Here is a 17,441-nt window from a genome sequence, read left to right as displayed (position 1 = left end):
CACCTGTGAGGTGTTAAGGCTCACTGTACCCCTTGTTGAGTTCCTTGAGGGGTGTAGTTTCCAAAATAGTATGCCATGTGTTTTTTTTTTTTTTTTGCTGTTCTGGCACCAAAGGGGCTTCCTAAATGCGACATGCCATCCAAAAACCATTTCAGCAAAGTTCGCTTTTCAAAAGCCTATTGTGACTCCTTCTCTTCTGAGCATTGTAGTGCCCCAGCAGAGCACTTTACATCCACACATGGGGTATTTCCATACTCAGAAGAGATGGGGTTACAAATTTTGAGGGTCATTTTGTCCTATTATCCCTTGTAAAAAATTTACATTTGAGGGAAAACTAGCATTTTAGTGAAAAAAAAAAATAATCATTAACACATCCAACTGTAACAAAAAGTCTTGAAACACCTGTGGGTGTTAAGGCTCACTGGACACCTTGTTACATGACTTGAGGGGTGTAGTTTCCAAAATAGTATGCCATGTGTTTTTTTTTCTTTTTTCTTGCTGTTCTGGCACCATAGGGGCTTCCTAAATGCGACATGCCCCACAAAAATCATTTCAGAAAAACTCACTCTCCAAAATCCCACTGTCGCTCCTTCCCTTCCGAGCCATTTAGTGCACCCGCCGAACACTTGACATACACATGAGGTTTTTCCTTACTCGAGAGAAATTGGGTTACACATTTTAGGATAATTTCTCTCCTTTTACCCCTTGTAAAAATTCAAAGACTAGGTCTACAAGAACATTTGGGAGATACAGAGATGGGAGATCTACATAAATTACTTAAACGAGGACCCAGGCTGAGGATACTGCATTACACATACCCGATGTGCCTATAGATACTAATAATTAACAATAAACGGAGCAGTACTACTAGGCTAGGGGAAAAAAAGGTTATAGAAATAAGAAGAATTGAAATAATAGGAGAGAAAAAGAGGTTTGTGTCAAATATTGGACATTTAATTAACCCCTTAAGGACGCAGGACGTAAATGTACGTCCTGGTGCGGTGGTACTTAACGCACCAGGACGTACATTTACGTCCTAAGCATAACCGCGGGCATCGGAGCGATGCCCGTGTCATGCGCGGCTGATCCCGGCTGCTGATCGCAGCCAGGGACCCGCCGGCAATGGCCGATGCCCGCCATCTCGCGGGTGTCCGCCATTAACCCCTCAGGTGCCGGGATCAATACAGATCCCGGCATCTGCGGCAGTGCGCGATTTGAATGAATGATCGGATCGCCCGCAGCGCTGCTACGGGGATCCGATCATTCAGAACGCCGCACAGAGGTCCCCTCTCCTTCCTCCGTGCGGCTCCCGCTCTGGTCTGTGATCTAGCAGACCAGAGCAGAAGATGACCAAAACACTGATCTGTTCTATGTCCTATACATAGAACAAATCAGTATTAGCAATCATGGTATTGCTATGAATAGTCCCCTATGGGGACTATTCAAGTGTAAAAAAAAAATGTAAAAAGTAAAAAAAAAAGTGAAAAATCCCCTCCCCCAATAAAAAAGTAAAACGTCCATTTTTTCCTATTTTACCCCCAAAAAGCGTAAAAAATGTTTTTTATAGACATATTTGGTATCGCCGCGTGCGTAAATGTCCGAACTATTAAAATAAAATGTTAATGATCCCGTACGTTTAACGGCGTGAACGAAAAAAAAATAAAAAATAAAATGTCCAAAATTCCTACTTTTTTAATACATTTTATTAAAAAAAAAATTATAAAAAATGTATTAAAAGTTTTTTATATGCAAATGTGGTATCAAAAAAAAGTACAGATCATGGCGCAAAAAATGAGCCCCCATACCGCCGCTTATACGGAAAAATTAAAAAGTTATAGGTCATCAAAATAAAGGGATTATAAACGTACTAATTTGGTTAAAAAGTTTGTGATTTTTTTTAAGCGCAACAATAATATAAAAGTATGTAATAATGGGTATCATTTTTTTTTTTTTAATACATTTTATTCCAAAAGTATGCAATATACAATATACAGATCTGGATGACCGGATCCAACATCAAGCAAAATTAGCTGACATGGTAATCTATAGTTGTTACAAAAACCTCTGACATAGGATATAGGCATGCATATCTTCTGGTATTTTACATACATTATAGGAAAGAAATAAGAGGCAGATGTGCAAAAATGTACATAAACCATGGAATAAAAACAACATTAAACAAAAGAAAACCAAATAACCTTCCCATTGCGGTGTGGTCAGAATAATAGAAAAAAAGAAAAAGAAAAAGACTGTTACACTATGCAAGACCCCGAGTGGCCCATTATATTGCGAGAACTTCTAGCAACCTATTAAACGCCATTGCTCGTTCATCATCTGTCTCCGTACCCCTTGGCAAAAAATGGAAACAGAAACAACTATCACCTAAGCTCAAAGAGCTCACACAAAGAGGGTCTTAGGATCAGATTAGTCTGGTAATTTAAGGTTTCCCAAAGAGTTCTTCAAACTTTCCAAGCTATACCAAGAGGTAGATGTAAAATGACCCACTATTCTATAACGTTCCCCAACGTCAGAGAGGTAGTGAAGGTAAGCCCTCCACTTTTGAAAAAAGGATTTGGCATGTAATTCTGAATTACGTATGGCTAACAGCATTTCTTTATGTAAAACTGAATGGAACTCAGACTTAACAACGTCTAAGTGCGGTACCGATGGCACCAACCAGTGACGCAGCAGGCATTGTTTTACAACCAGAAATAACAGATGAATACCTTTAGACAACCCTCCACGGTCAGGGGGGTCCGACTCCCGGACAGGTAAATAATGGAACAAATACGGTTCTGGAGATAGTGGCAAAGAGCAGCCCCAGATTTGCAGTAGTAAGTCCCGAACTTCATCCCACAAAACCCCAACCTGAGGGCAGTCCCACAAACAGTGCCATAGATCTGCTCCGAAAAATTGACATTTCGGACAATGGGTAAGATAAGGGGGAGGGGGGGTCCCACCATGCCACTTAAATGCATATGTTGCTTTGTGCACTACCCTCCAGTGTATTTCTCTCAACTGTGCATTCGGAGTAGCCCCAGCCACCGCAGTCAAACCGTCTTTCATATGTGCTTGTATGTCTGCGCCATCCAAATGAGTTGACCATTTGATGAGTGCCCTTGCCGCCGCTCCCTTTAACGCTACATCCCTGATGGTTGCGTAGATGAACGAAAGGTTATAGTGTGTCGCCCCGGCACCCATCAGCCTGTCAAAGTCATTTCGTTTTTCCACCACCGCATATCCCCGTACCAAGGCACCAAAATAAGAGAACTGATTGTACAGCCACCGGTGAGAGGACGGTAGGTCATATTTAGTTCTGAAATCTTCCCAGCCTAGGAACATTCCACTGACCTCGTCTAGAAAATCTTTAAAAAGATAGAATGTTTTTAGATTTCCACAATCTACCAATTGGGTTTCTGGCACAGTGCTGCAAAGCCGGTGTGTGCCATAACTGGTAAAACTTTGATAAACACCACGGTAATCCGTAGAGTTTGCGGACTGTTTTCCAAGTGGCTAGGGTGTCACTAAACAAAACATTGGTACGTATGGCACGGGGCAAATCTTTATACGAGAGATGAAAAAGCGTTTGTAGCGACCCTAATGTACAGAGCTGTAGCTCCAAAGTTGTATTAGAAAAATATGAAGTAGTATGGGCCCAGTCTCTCACATGTCGTAAAAGTGCTGAAAGGTTATAGAATCGCACATTGGGTACCTGCAATCCTCCATCACTCCTACTCAAACACAGTGTGTCATATGCCACTCTAGGTCGTTTTCCGGCCCATATAAATTTAGTGAAGCTGCCGTGAATGCGTTTAACATCTACATGGCGTAAAAGTAAAGGAATCGTTTGCAGGGGATACAATAATTTTGGGAAAGACATCATTTTAATGAGATGGACTCTACCCGATAAAGACAGAGGTAGAGACACCCAACGGTCCAGTTCTTTCTCTAGTTTAGCTATTAAGGGCGGATAATTAAGATTATATAGAGACAAAGGTGTACGCCCTATCTTTATGCCCAAGTAAGTGAGGTATTGTTTAGCTATCTGGACAGAGGGAACTGACAACGGTGTTGGTGAGGGGTGACCCAGATATAACAGCTGACATTTATCTATGTTGACCTTGTAACCTGAGAAAGAACTAAATAAAGAAAGCACATCAAAGACATTACCAAGCTGTGCAGTGGGATCCTGTAAGTACAATAAAGTGTCGTCAGCAAAGCAGCTTATTTTAATTTCAGATGTGCCCACCTTTATACCCTGATATACAGACATCTGCAGGAAGTACTGGGCCAGGGGTTCTAAAGCTAAATTAAATAACAGGGGTGACAAAGGGCAACCCTGCCTAGTCCCCTGATGGAGAGGGAAGGGAGCCGAAAGATATCCTGGTATATGTACTCGGGACAACGGGGCGCTATAGAGAGCTGACAAATACGTTCGGAAGGGTCCCACTATATTCGCCCTTGAAAGGACCACATCCAGCCAGGCCCAGTCAACGTTATCGAAAGCCTTTTCGGCGTCTAAGGCCAAGAGAGCCGGGGCCTGGCCGGAATATGACCCACAGTTGACCGCTCCCTGTACTGCTAGTACTGTTCGGATGTTAGATACCGCCGCCCTACCCCTTATGAAACCAACCTGATGTGGGCCTATCAGGCGGGGCATCAAGGTGGCAAGTCTATCTGCGAACATCTTTGACAATATTTTGACATCAACATTTATCAATGAGATGGGGCGGTAGCCCCCTGGAGAGTTTGGATCTTTACCCTGTTTATGTAATACCTTAATGTGCGCCATGTTACCTGATTGTGGGAGGGATCCTGTTGCTAGAATATTAGTGTATACTGTCTGTAAGGTAGGGCTAAGTTTATCTTTTAGTAATTTGAAAAATTCCCCTGTATATCCATCAGGGCCTGGCGCCTTATTGTTTTTTAGTGAGTTAATAATTCCCATTATCTCTTCAGATGTAATCGGGGCATTAAGAATATCCCTGTCTTCATCAGACAAAGATGGCATAGAAATGGCATCTAGGAATTTCAATCCCGCTTCTCCATCTAAGTGCCTTTTAGCGTAAAGATCCTGATAGAATTGTTTAAAAATATCAACAATTTTCCTGGGATGTTTATGTAGTATCCTCTGCCCGTCTTTCAATGGTCTAATCGGCTCCATCAGTCTTTGTCCCCTCGCCAAATTAGCTAAGAGTCTCCCGGATTTGTTCCCGTGTCTGTAGAACTCCGCCAGGAATCTGTCCTTATGGTAAGTGTCCACCGCCGCCTGAGCTGTCTCAAAAGTACGCTGAGCCTCCACCCAAGCCCTTTTAGTTTCGTCAGATGGAGAAGTCAGGAAAGTAGTATACGCTCTTCTCAGGTCAGATGTTAGGGTGTCATATTTTTCCTTGGCCTTCTTTTTATGATATGAGACATGAGCTATTATGTTACCCCGGAGCACCGCTTTCCCCGCTTCCCAGAAGAGGAAGGGGTCAGAGACATGCTCTGAATTATTCAATGAGTATTCCTCCCACCAATGTCCTAACAGTTGCGTGAAAGATTCGTCTTTCGACAAATAAGTAGGGAATCTCCACACTATATCCGAACCCGGGGGTAATGTCGGTGCTAGTTCCACTCCTACCGGTGCGTGGTCAGAAATAACCAAATCATAGATGTGGTCTCGTGTCACCTTCGAGAGTAAAGAGTGCGATAACAAGAAATAATCTAACCTGGACCACGACCGATGGGAATGGGAGTAGTGTGTGTATTCTCGTTCCGTCGGGTTATGGTGTCTCCAGGAGTCATACATCCCCGTCACGTCAAGAAAAGATTGTAGGTAAGTCTCATCCTGTATTGAGGTAATAAGGTTAGTACGTTTTCGATCCTCCTGTGTATGTAATACAGTATTGAAGTCTCCCCCTATAATGATATTAGGTTCTAAATCCCCCTGAACGCGTGTGGCAAGGGCATCAAAATAAGAGGATTTGTGCACCTGAGGGCCATACACATTATACACACTAAATTTTGTCTCCCCCTCCCCCAATAACAAGTGTTGCAACATGCCCTCCCCATCTTCCCAGTGTGACAGTATGGATTGGGCTTTGTTTCTATGTACCAAAATTACCACACCTCCCTTTCTACCTACTGCCGGTGATCCCAAGACCGCCCCCACCCACCTCTTTTTAAGTCTAAAAAAATCTTCCTTTAATAAGTGGGTTTCTTGCAACAAGGCCACATCTGCTTTCAGTTTCTGTAAATGTCTGAGCACTAAGGAGCGTTTCCCTGGAGACCTCAAACCCTTCACATTCCAAGTAACAAATTTCATGTCACGATAACAATGGTCACATGGATGTACATGCAAGTCCTAAAAAGCATATTCAGCATTAGAGTGAGCATAAGAGAACTCAGAACCTGGAAAAGTGACACAGTAGGAATGAACACCACCGCATGGGAAGTAAACCATAGAAATACTAGCATAAACAACTGAGAAAAACCCCCCAAAACCCCCTCCCCCTCTAAACAAGTGGGAATCCCACTCCCCAGCAGGTAACAGGTAATCAAGACTTCACTTTTTTCGCGGATGTCCACTGGGATCCCGCTTTCCCAGTGTGCACTACCATCATAGCCGGACATCCGTACCCAGTGTGCAACCAACCTTCCCCCGACCATTTGAGTAAGATGAGACCAGCATTAGGTAGAAAGTGGTTATAGAAACAAGGAATCAGATTTTAGTTAGTAAACAGAGAGACAAGAAAGGATGAGAAAAAGGCAGCCAAATTACGGAAACATGAGGAAACCATGGGAGATCCCCCACGATAAACCCCAGAGAAGGAGTATAGTAAAAGAAAGATGAAAAAGAAAGACGTGGGAAGAAGAACTAGGAGATATAAAATATAATAGGAACAGAGTTCGTTTTCCCTGTTCTACGCATGATGGCAGTCCTACATATCAGACATCACACTAGTGCGGAGTCCCCACACGTCACCACAAAAAGTCCTCCAGGGGTAGTCTGCTCGGCACAATCTGAGGCCAAAAGAAGAAGAAGAGAAAAAAAAACAAAAATCCAACTGTCAGACTCCATGCAGTCCAGGAAAATATCAAGTGCCACAGTCCTCCTTCGTGAGAGAACAAAAAAGGTGTGAATCCCTGGATGTGAGGGGCTGAAGAATCTTTAAAATCTATGACCCATCATGGAGGAGAAACAATAGACCATCTCACTCCATCATAGTGACCGGCTGTGGCGGGCTTGTGTGACGTCGTCTCTTGTTATGTTCCGTGGCAGTATTAGCCTCCACCGCCGCTCTCAAAGCCAGCACCGCTTGAGCCTCCTCAGGTGTGCGGTAGGTGTCAGTAGAGCCATCTGGTTTGAAAATGCGCAATGTGGCTGGGTACTGTAAGACAAATTTTCGTTGCTGAGCAATCAGCTGGGAACAGATGGGTGCAAAAGCCTTTCTTCGCTTAGCCACCTCGGCCGAGAAATCATTGAAGAGGAGGACACGGTGCCCCCTTATGAGCAGCGATGAGGTCATCTTCTTGTATGTAGACAAAATGAGTGCTTTGTCCGCATAGTTGAGATACTTGGCAATAGCTTGTCTCGGCCGGCCAGCATCAGAGGAGGACGCAGCAACGCCCTGCGATTTCTGTGGCCCCAATCTATGTGCTCTTTCAACAACATACTTTGTGTTCAGTCCCAGCGCCCGAGGTAACTCCTCGGCATAGATAGATAGCAGCTGGTGTGCTGGGATTGTTTCAGGCAAGCCCACCAATCTCAGATTGCTCCTTCTGGAACGATTCTCTAGGTCATCTGTCTTTTCTTGTAGGGCTTTAGTGAGTTTCAATGACTGTTGGAGCTGCTGTTTAGTGGACATTATTTCCTCCTCTGCTACACTCAGTCGTTCCTCCAACTCTGCTATCTGCCCAGTATGGAGCGCCACCTCCCCCTGGACAGTGGAGAGCGCTGCAGCGATGGTGCCTTCCAGCTGCTGTTTTATGTCAGGTAATATAATCTTCGCTACCTCTGCAGCCATTAACGTGGCCAGTGTTTTAAAAGACATAGGCAGTCCAGGTATGAGCAGTTCATCTGTACCTGAGTCTGTAAAAGGCGTCATCTCTCCTGTCTGCTGTGCGGCCTCGCCTGCGGCGCGAACCGCCGCCATCTTACAGACACTCGTCTCCCCTTGCTGCTGCGATGTGTTATCTGCACGCTGGCCGCGTCCGTCCCCGCTCCGGTGTAAAAACTTGTCCATCCGGACCTCTGGGCGTTCCGGAATCTGTTGAGTACGGGTAAGGACCCGAGAATGCTGATAATAGCAGCGGGGGACGGCTGAACAGTCGCGGTCGGTACGGAGCTCAGTCGCTTTGCTCCCTACATCCGCGCGCCGGAACCGGAAGTGATAATGGGTATCATTTTAATCGTATTGACCCTCAGAATAAAGAACACATGTCATTTTTACCATAAATTGTACGGCGTGAAAACGAAACCTTCCAAAATTAGCAAAATTGCATTTTTCGTTTTAATTTCCCCACAAAAATAGTGTTTTTTGGTTGCGCCATACATTTTATGATATAATGAGTTATGTCATTACAAAGGACAACTGGTCGCGCAAAAAACAAGCCCTCATACTAGTCTGTGGATGAAAATATAAAAGAGTTATGATTTTTAGAAGGCTTAAGGAGTCCTTAAGGCCAAAATGGGCTGAGTCCTTAAGGGGTTAAAATAACAATGATACTCTTGATGACTTAATGGTGAGGTCCTTGGCAGGGCCCTTGCTTTGGACAACACACAATATAATACAAATGATATATGAAATGTAAAATACATAAAAACACAATTGCTAGCTAAAACTGCACTAATGAGGTGGCTGGGACACAGGGTCTGTGCTATAGTAAGCACAGTGGGACAGTCTGGAAATTGCAAATGTCCTATTTGTTATAGGTGATGATTGGTGTGAATTGTAGTCTTAGTGAGGGTATTTAGTGCAAATAGCGCTGAAAGATTAAATCCACAGACTATGACCAGACGCGTTTCGGGGAGCCACGTACCCTTTTTCAACGGTGAGGGTAAGAAGACTGAGTGACAGTCTTCTTACACTCACCATTGAAAAAGGGGACGTGGCTCCCCGAAACGCGTCTGGTCATAGACTGTTTCGCTGCACAGAGATTGGGACTTAACAGGGATGCTCCACTACCCCAGCAGAGCCCGACACTCGGCTACCCCAGCAGAGTCCGAGGCTTGCATTACTAACTAGCTGCAGCTAGCCCAGGCATTCAGCCTTGGACCTCTGTCCTTCTTGCTTATCCTCCCCGTGCCGCCAGGGTATAGAAGGCAGAGCCCGGAGGACTTCCAAGAGCCGGTAAAAGGCACATATTGCCTATCCTTTATCAGAAATGATACAAGTATCGACAACATTTTACCACTTACATAAAGTAGAATATGTCACGAAAAAACTAATCAGAATCAGAATGAAAAGGTAAAAGCATCCCAGAGTTATTAATGCTTAAATTGAAAGTGGTCAGATGTTAAAAAAATGGCCGGGTCCTACAGTGAAAATTGTCTGGGTCCTTAAAGGGTTAAGTATCTCCAAGTATGTCACCGTTTAAACTCCTTTAAATGGGGAGAGGATAAAAAGGGAGGAAGATATATGATGACTACCGTATTTATCGGCGTATAACACGCACTTTTTAGGCTAAAATTTTTAGCCTAAAGTCTGTGTGCGTGTTATACGCCGATACACCCCCAGGAAAGGCAGGGGGAGAGAGGCCGTCGCTGCCCGCTTCTCTCCCCCTGTCTTTCCTGGGGTCTAGAGCGCTGCTGTCGGCCCTTCTCACCCCCTGGTTATCGCCGCCGCTGCCCGTTCTGTCGCCCTGACTATCGGTGCCGGCGCCGATAGCCAGGGGGAGAGAAGCAGCGCCGACAGCCAGGGGGAGAGAAGGGGCAGCGGCACCCATTGCCGGCGCCGCTGCCCCGTTGCCTCCCCCCATCCCCGGTGGCATAATTACCTGAGTCGGGTCCGCGCTGCTCCAGGCCTCCGGCGTGCGTCCCCAGCGTCGTTGCTATGCGCTGAACGGCGCGGCGCATGACGTCAGTGCGCCGTGCATAGCAACGACACTGGGGACGCACGACGGAGGCCTGCAGGAGCGCGGACCCGACTCAGGTAATTATGCCACCGGGGATGGGGGGTGGCAACGGGGCAGCGGCGCCGGCAATGGGTGCCGCTGCCCCTTCTCTCCCCCTGGCTGTCGGCGCCGCTTCTCTCCCCCTGGCTATCTGCGCCGGCACCGATAGTCAGGGCGACAGAACGGGCAGCTGCGCCGATAACCAGGGGGTGAGAAGGGCCGACAGCAGCGCTCTAGACCCCAGGAAAGGCAGGGGGAGAGAAGCGGGCAGCAACGGCCTCTCTCCCGCTGCCTTTCCTGGGGGTATATCGGGGTATACACGCGCACACACGCACCCTCATTTTACCATGGATATTTGGGTAAAAAACATTTTTTACCCAAATATCCTTGGTAAAATGAGGGTGCGTGTTATAGGCCGGTGCGTGGTATACCCCGATAAATACGGTAGTTTATGAAATTTAAAAAGGAGGAATATCCAAAGCATATAAAGCCCTACAGTTAACATCACCAAATTATTATATCGATTGTACTTCCCCCGGCTAAGCTGGCCAAGTTTAACACTAATACCTCCCCCATATGTTGGAGATGTAAAACTGAGATCGGTTCATTAATGCATATCTGGTGGGACTGCACAGGGATACAAGGACTATGGAGAAAGATTGTCATACTACTGATAAAATTAGTGAGGGGAGACGCTAACATTAAATGAGGTCCTGGATTGGCACTTATCACCGGGGTTTAGAAGAAGCATCATTAACTGAAACCACTATAATTTTTCATACACTTTCAGCAACAAGGAATGCTATTGCAAGGTGCTGGAAAAAACAGGATTTACCAGATATCCCTCAGGTAATAGCATCCCTCAAACAAATATGCCTTATGGATAAGACTAGGAAGATTGGAAAATGTTAAAACGTTAAACTTAGATATTATGAATTGTGGGAATATTTCGTAGAACAACTAAGCAAGGTGGAGAAAATTAGATTCTAAAGAAAGTGAAGGGGGAGAAGCGGTTAGAATGGTATGAAAGAAGTTGGATGGATGTAGCTGTATGTTAAGAGGGTTGGGTTCTTTATTTGTTTGTTTATTATGGTATGTTATTTGTGTATCAACGAAAAATTATGGGGTCCATTATGGGATATTTCTTATAGAAAGGCCCCTAAAATACACTTTAAACTGAACTGGGCCCGTAAAATTCAGATTTTGAATTTTTCATGAAAATTTGGAAAATTGCTGCTATACTTTGAAGCCCTCCAATGTCTTCAAAAAGTAAAAACATGTCAACTTTATGATGCCAACATAAAGTAGATATATTGTGTATGTGAATCAATATATAATTTAATTGGTATGACCATTTTCCTTACAAGCAGAGAGCTTCAAAGTTAGAAAAATGCAAAATTTTCACATTTTTCAAGAAATTTTTCACCAAGAAATGATGCAAGTAATCGACAAAAATTTACCACTAACAAGTAGAATATGTCACGAAAAAACTATCTCAAAATCAAATTCATAAGTAAAAGCATCCGAGAGTTATTAATGCATTAAGTGACAGTTCAGATTTGCAAAAGAAAATGCTCCCCGTCCCCATGGGGTTAAAACTGGAATAAAAAAAAATTTTGTTCAGTGCAGCAGCTTTTTATGACCACTTAATAGGGTTAGGATAGTTGCACTTTAGCGTTTTTCTGTTCCATTTGAGTGATCTAGCATAGACAGTATTAAAGGAGTAGTTCAGTGGTGATAAGTGGGATAAGTTGCAGATCGCGGGGGGGTCCGACCGCTGGGGCCCCCCGCGATCTCCTGTACGGAGCCCCGACAGCCCGCGGGAAGGGGGCGTGTCGACCTCCGCACGAAGCGGCGGCCGACACGCCCCCTCAATACAACTCTATGGCAGAGTCGAAGCGCTGCCTTCGGCAATCTCCGGCTCTGCCATTGAGATTTATTGAGGGGGCGTGTCGGCCGCAGCTTCGTGCGGGGGTCGACACCCGCTATCTGGCCGGAGAGCCTGGCCCCCGTACAGAGAGATCGCAGGGGGCCCCAGCGGTCGGACCCCCCCGCGATCTCAAACTTATCCCCTATCCTTAGGATAGGGGATAAGTTTTTCACCACTAAACTACCCCTTTAACTGACATGAACTAACCCCAATGATGTCTATGGAGAATTTTTGTGACCAGGTCATCTCAGTTTACTTCAGGTTTTGTTTGCAGTCAGGTTTTTTTGCCTGATCAAAAACCATAGTATGCACAATTTATTTATTTTTTTGCCAAAAAAACCTGATACAAAAACCAATACAAACTTTAGGTTTGTTTTAACTGAACATGCAAACTTTCCGGATTTTTAAAGGATCAGTTTGAATCAGTTTATCATCCATTCAACTACACTACTGAGCAAGTGGTACATGTCAACCCCCAGAAGCCGAAAGAAAACCGCACTGAAGGACTGGACGGCGATACTGGCAACACAAGGGGAGTGGTGGGAGGTAAGTCAAGGCTTATTATTTTAATTGCAGCAGCCCAGGCATAATGAAACAATAAAAAACATTTCACCATATAACCCCTTCAATTGTATGTTCGCAGCGCACTCCAAGCCTAATTTTGAGCATATTTAACCCTTTGCATTGAAAATGACTGCCCTGAATTTTATGCTAAATTGTACTGCTAAAGCTAAATTTGGTCCTCAGTTTGGCCAGTATTTTTAGCCAAACATAGTTCTTCTCTGTGTCAGTTCCACTTCTGCTTTTGGTAAAAATACTGACCACAATGAGGGCCAAATACTCAACTTCTGACCAAAATATTATGTGTGCACATAGTTTAACACTGGATGAGGTTTTAAAGGAAATCTGTCACCAGTGTCACCTGCACTAACCTGTCAGTACCAACAAATAGTGCAGATGACACTGATGACAACGGACCTCACCTTGTCCCGTGGCGGGGATCTTCGGTTATTTCCTCTGTTAGCTCCAGTCCCGGCAGCTGGCTTGGTGCACGGGTGGAGCTTACTGACATCACCGCTTCTGTTGTCTCACAGCTGACATCACTAAGCTCCGCCCATGCTGTTCTTTGCAGGGTCTCGCCGCAGCGATGACATCAGTAAGCTCAGCCCGTGCACCAAGCCGGCTGCCAGGAATGGAGCCTACGGAGAAAATTACCGAAGATCCCTGCCATGGGATGGGACAAGGTGAGTAACGCTGTCATCAGTGTCACCTGCACTATCTGTCGGTACCAACAGGTTAGTGCAGGTGACAGATTTCCTATAACCCCTTAACGACGCCGGACGTAAATGTACGTCCTGGTAAGATGGTACTTAACGCACCAGGACGTACATTTACTTCCTATACATAACCGCAAGCGTCGGAGCGATGCTCAGGTCATGCGTGGCAGGTCCCTGCTGCTGATAGCAGCCAGGGACCCGCCTGTAATGGCAGACATCAGCGATTGCGCAGATGTCCAGCATTAACCCCTCAGGTGCCGTGATCAATACAGATCGCGGCATCTGCAGCATTGCGGTCACTAAAATGGATGATCGGATTGCCCGCAGCACTGCCGCGGTGATCCGATCATCCAGAACGGCAGATGGAGGTCCCCTCACCTGCCTCTGCTGCCTTCCACAGGTCTTCTCCTCTGGTCTGCGATTGAGCAGAAGATGACCGATAATACTGATCAGCGCTGTGTCCTATGCATAGCACTGAAAAGTATAAGCAATCAAATGATTGCTATAAATAGTCCCCTATGGGGACTGATAAAGTGTAAAAATAAAAGTAAAAAAAAGTAGAAAATTAAATAAAAAAGTGAAAAACCCCCTCCCCCTATAAAAACATAAATTGTCCCATTTTCCCTATTTCACCCCCAAAAAGTGTAAAAACAATATTTTATATACATATTTGGTATTGCTGCGTGGGTAAATATCCGAAGTCCAAAATAGCTGCTTTTTTATAACATTTTATTCCCAAAAAAATAAAATTAAAAATGTAGTAAAAAGTTTTATATAAGCAAATATGGTATCATTAAAAAGTACAGATCACAGCGCAAAAAAATTAGCCCTCATACCGCCGCTTATATGGAAAAATGAATAAGTTATAGATCTTCAAAATAGGGGGATTTTAAACATACTAATTTGGTTAAACAGTTTGCGATTTTATTTTTAAGTGCAACAGTAATAGAAAAGTGTGTTATCAAGGGTATCATTTTAATCGTATTGACCCAAAGAATAATGAACACGTCATTTTTACCGTAAATTGGACAGCGTGAAAACAAAACCTTCCAAAATTAGCAAAATTGCGGTTTTCTTTTTAAACTCCCCACACAAATAGTATTTTTTTGGTTGCGCCATACATTTTATGGTAAAGTGAGTGATGGCATTAAAATATAAGAGTTATGATTTTTTGAAGGTGAGGAGGAAAAAAACTAAAACGTAAAGGGTACCTCTCATCAAAAAATTTTTTGATATATTATAGATTAATGGATGCAGAATAACTTTACAATTGCATGTTATTAAAAAATATGCTTCTTTCTATTTAATTTTCCACTTTGAAGAAATGACCACTAGGGGTCTCCTTACCAGTCCTGGCAGCAAGCATTTCAGACTCATGCTGGAGTCCTAAACACTACGAGCTGCCAGTCTGCTTTGTTCATAAAGGAGAACACTCAGATCTGCCAGCCTGCTTTGTTCACAGCCTGTTTGGCTGTGAACAAAGCAGGCTGGCAGCTCTGAGTGTTTAGGACTCCAGCATGAGTCAGAAATGCTTGCTGACGGGACTGATCGGGAAAAATACAATAGAAAGAAGCATATTTTTCATTAACATGCTATTGGAAAGTTATTCAACATTCATTAATCTAAAACATATTAAAAGTTAATTTGATGAGAGGTTCCCGGCCCAAATGGGCCGAGTCCTTAAGGGGTTAAATATTGTTCCAGATTTACAAAAACAACACTAAAACACAGCTGACAACTTCAGCACAGCAGTCTACTGAGAATTCACACCCACATATCTGCTGGGCCCCATAGTTACACATCAATGAGTACTGTCAGACTGACATATGCATTTTACAATCAAGGAATAACAAAAAGGAGTTGGAAAATATTTCTAGCAACTGAAAGGCAGGAGTCACTGGAATGTGGCAGTTTTTTGTGTCAGGATGCAAAAAAAATAATAATATAATATATATATATATATATATATATATATATATATATATATATATATATATATTAGAGATGAGCGAACTTACAGTAAATTCGATTCGTCAATTCGTCGGCAGTTGATGACTTTTCCTGCATAAATTAGTTCAGCTTTCAGATGCTCCGATGGGCTGGAAAAGGTGGATACAGTCCTAGGAGACTCTTTCCTGGGAATGTATCCACCTTTTCCAGCCCACCGGAAGGCTGAACTAATTTACGCAGGATAAGTCATCAACCTCTGAGCCGAGAAGTTTGTGACAAATCGAATTTACTTTAAGTTTGCTCATCTCTAATATATATATATATATATATATATATATATATATATATATACACACATATACATATACACACACACACACACACACACACACACACAGTAGTCCCTCAAGTTACAATATTAATTGGTTCCAGGACGACCATTGTATGTTGAGACCAGAACTCTATTGAAACCTGGTAATTGGTTCTAAAGGCACCAAAATGTCATCCAAAAACAGGAAAAAGTCAGGATTAAAGAAAAATAAGTAGATAACTAATATAGATAAAACAAGTCCTTACATATAAAAGTAAGAAAGATCTGCTGGGAGCTGTAAATCACTGTCTATGTCAGTGTTTCCCAACTAGGGTGCCTCCAGCTGTTGCAAAACTACAACTCCCAGCATGCTCGGACAGCCGAAGGCTGTCCGGGCATGCTGGGAGCTGTAGTTTTGCAACAGCTGGAGGCACTCTAGTTGGGAAACACTGGTCTATTTTGAGGACAGGAGCTTCTTCAGGGTCCGGCACAGTATACACTATGTCCCAAAAAAGTTACATGGAGCCGCCCTCACCGGGTGTCCAAAGGAGCAGCTAACCCTGGCACAGGTAAAGAGTACAGAACATGTAACACCTCCCTGTACTGTAGGGGGCGCTACCAGACACCAGTCAGTGAACACGCTTCAGTAATACAGGGGTTTTACAAGTGAATGCCCATTCTGATTGGTCAGTTCTTCTAGCCATTGACAGGTTATGCAGATCTAAACTGTCCGTACATTGTATGTTGAGTCTGGTTTCAACTTACAATGGTCCAGAAAAGATCATTGTATGTTGAAACTATTGTATGTTGAGGCCATTGTAAGTTTTGGGAGCACTGTATATATTTTTTGTGATCCCCCCCCCCCCAGACAGATCCTATCATATACCTGCCCTTTGGTGTATACACTTCTAATGTGCTATTATCCAATACCTTCAAAAAAAAAAGGTATCCAGGTGTTAACTGATGACTGTTGGCCCTCAAGAGACACAGAGACTCATGGGAATGTTACAGTGTATGTTACATGAACCATAAACAAAAGAATCAGTGCTTTCTATATACAAGTACATTACTAAAAGACTATAACAGTGCACGATTCTATCAGCTTGTAATATGACAAATGTTGTCACTATCAGCTGGAGCCGCAGGGGGTGAACCCCCTGACATGTCCTTTAGAAGCAGTGGCACAGCAGTCTGCAGTTTATATGGACCGTGTAAGACACTCACTATAGAGGCTGCTGTATTGTTACTGGACTAGAGCTGCTGTCTTTGTTGTGTCCTCCTCCTGGTGCTGCTCCTGGGTGCTGGGTCCTGTGCTGCCATCACAAGGGAGGGAAGGGCTGCAAATGACACCCACAACACAACAGGAAGGCAGCGCACACCTATTGTACGGCTTCTCCTACCTCGTCACGTCACACTCTCAATATGCTGCCTACAAGGGGCTCTGCTATTGGTGCCCTGCCCTCACACGATGATTGGTTGTTGCCTCCGAGCTTCCCATTGGCTGCTCACAGCTTACTCCAGGCTATCCAGACGTGCACGTGCGTCCAGTTCTTTACTATGACAGCGTGCGCCTCAGTATGAAGCGTTATAGAAACTGGAGGCGGTCACACTATGCTTACAGGTGATGCATTCACACCACTCCGTCAGAATTATGGTTAAAGAGGATTCTTTATTACGTGTAGATGTAAGAACAATCATGTCTGTTTATTGCCATAAACAGCAGTGTTTAGTTGTCCATTGGTCTTTTCCACATACTCATAAAACCGCCTTATACGTTGGATCTGCTGCATATTTTGCTGGGTATTTTTCCTACCCATTTAAGTTAACGAGTAGCAAAATCAGCTGCACGAAATATACAGCAGATCCTGTATATGTG

The 17,441-nt window shown here is 44.0% G+C and overlaps 1 protein-coding gene across 1 annotated transcript in view; it reads right to left on the bottom strand.

The window, feature by feature from the left end:
* The window catches only part of TMTC4 (transmembrane O-mannosyltransferase targeting cadherins 4), a 170,178-nt gene extending 153,211 nt beyond the window's left edge, over positions 1-16,967 (bottom strand). Inside the window, 1 exon segment of the mRNA XM_056555675.1 lies at positions 16,790-16,967. The gene's annotated coding sequence lies outside the window, so the exon portion shown is untranslated.
* Positions 16,968-17,441: the final 474 nt, after the last annotated feature.

The sequence above is a fragment of the Hyla sarda genome, chromosome 2, assembly GCF_029499605.1.
Source record: "Hyla sarda isolate aHylSar1 chromosome 2, aHylSar1.hap1, whole genome shotgun sequence".
Classification (NCBI taxonomy): Eukaryota; Metazoa; Chordata; class Amphibia; order Anura; family Hylidae; genus Hyla; species Hyla sarda.
The sequence above is the reverse complement of the archived record's forward strand: the minus strand, read 5'-3'. Positions and strand labels throughout refer to the sequence as shown.